General features: G+C 39.1%; 1 non-coding gene across 1 annotated transcript; it reads right to left on the minus strand.

The window, feature by feature from the left end:
• Window positions 1-680: 680 nt before the first annotated feature.
• Window positions 681-787, minus strand: LOC116111410. The gene has a single exon (XR_004125065.1). It is a non-coding gene; the product is annotated as a small nucleolar RNA R71 (small nucleolar RNA).
• Window positions 788-1,910: the final 1,123 nt, after the last annotated feature.

Below are 1,910 nucleotides of genomic sequence, written 5' to 3' on the forward strand. Positions count from 1 at the left end.
TTCAACACATCAAGTTTTTGGCACTGTTGCCAGGGATTGAGTTTTGTGTTAACATTAAAATTTTCTTGTGTTAGCTAGATTGGAGTTTCATTTTCGCTTAATAGTTGTTTGTTTAATTTTTGTTATTCTTTTAGGTTGGTTTGTGATCTCACTCTTTCTATTTTTTTGTGTAGTTTATGCAAAGAGTAAGACGTCAGCCAGTGGTTCCTGTTGATTCTGAGATTGAAAGAACCACTCGAAGACTTAACAGAGAAAGAAGAGAAAGAGAGGCCACAGTTGAACCATAAGTCATAGTTGTAGAGATGGCAGAAAATAGAACACTAAGGGAGTTTTCAGTTCCCTCAGTTGATGGTAGTGGTTCGAGTATTACAAGACCAGCAGTACAAGCCAACAACTTTGAGATAAAGCCGGCAATCATTCAGATGATCCAGCAGTCGGTATAATTCAGGGGAGATTTTAAGGAAGATCCAAATCTACACATTGCCAATTTTTTGGAGATTTGTGATACTTTCAAGTCAAACGGAGTATCAGATTATGCCATCAGATTGAGACTATTCCCATTTTCATTGAAGGATAAAGCTAAGGGATAGTTAATGGCATTACCGACAGGAACGATTACAACATGGAACAATTTAGCACAGAAGTTCCTGACCAAATTCTTTCTTCCAACAAAATCGACAAAGCTGAGAAATGATATCACATCGTTTCAACTGGAAGATTCAGAATCATTGTATGAGACTTGGGAGAGATACAAAGAATTACTGAGAAGGTGTCCACATCATGGATTGCCAGTTTGGATGCAAGTCCAAACATTTTATAACGGATTGATGGTGAATGTGCAAACTATGGTGGATGCAGCCTTGGGAGGAGCACTACAGAATAAGACTCCGAAAGAAGCTCACGAGTTGCTTGAGGTTCTGGCAAGCAACAATTATCAAAGACCTAATGAGAGGGTGCAACCGAAGAAATCTATGGGTCTTCATGAAGTTGATGCATATACAGCCATTTTAGCCCAACTGATAGCACTTCAAAAACAGTTGGAAAGTATGCAGGTAAACTCTATTCAAGCTCCTCAACTAACTTGTGATTTTTGTGCAGGTAATCATGTGAGCACTGAATGTCAAGTGGGGAACACATTTGCTTCATCATCGTCATCATCGGAGCAGATTAACTACTTGGTAGAAAATCAGAGGCAACCAAACAATCCCTATTCCAACACATATAATCCTGGTTGGAAGAATCATTCGAAATTGTCTTGGGGCAATCAAAATCAATAGAACCAGCAAAACAATCAATGGAACCAAAGAGTACTGCCAACTAACCAAACAAGGGTGAATAATCAACCAGGAGACCCAAGAGTAACAAAATTGGAGGACATGTTTGGGAAGTTTATGCAAGAGACCACAAGTTTTATGAATGAGACGAGGACAAATTTCAGAAATAAAGGGGCGTCCATTCGAAACTTGGAGGAACAGATGGCGCAGTTAGCTAAAAAACTAAATGAGAGACCACAGGGGTCTTTACCAAGCAACACAGTGACTAACCCACGTGAGCAAGCAAATGCAATAATTTTGAGGAATGGGACAGTTTTGGAAAAGGTGGAGCAAGCAGGGAACGAAGAAAAGCCACCAAATGAAAAGGAAGAATCTGATGAGGAAGTAGATGAAAAGATCGTTGCTAAAGAGAAACCATCTAGTTCTAGGGAAGAAGAACAAAAATGGGAAGTGGGGCAAAGACAAAGGAAAGAGAAATTTCTATTTCCCGAGATACCACCAGAATTGGCACATCACACTCCACCTATGCCGTTTCCACAAAGACTAAAGAAAAAGAATCAGGATAAGCAATTTTCCAAATTCACTGAAATATTTAGAAAATTCCATATTAACATTCCTTTTGCAGATGCATTGCAA

This window comes from Pistacia vera, unplaced genomic scaffold (genome assembly GCF_008641045.1).
Source record: "Pistacia vera cultivar Batoury unplaced genomic scaffold, PisVer_v2 Contig634, whole genome shotgun sequence".
Classification (NCBI taxonomy): Eukaryota; Viridiplantae; Streptophyta; class Magnoliopsida; order Sapindales; family Anacardiaceae; genus Pistacia; species Pistacia vera.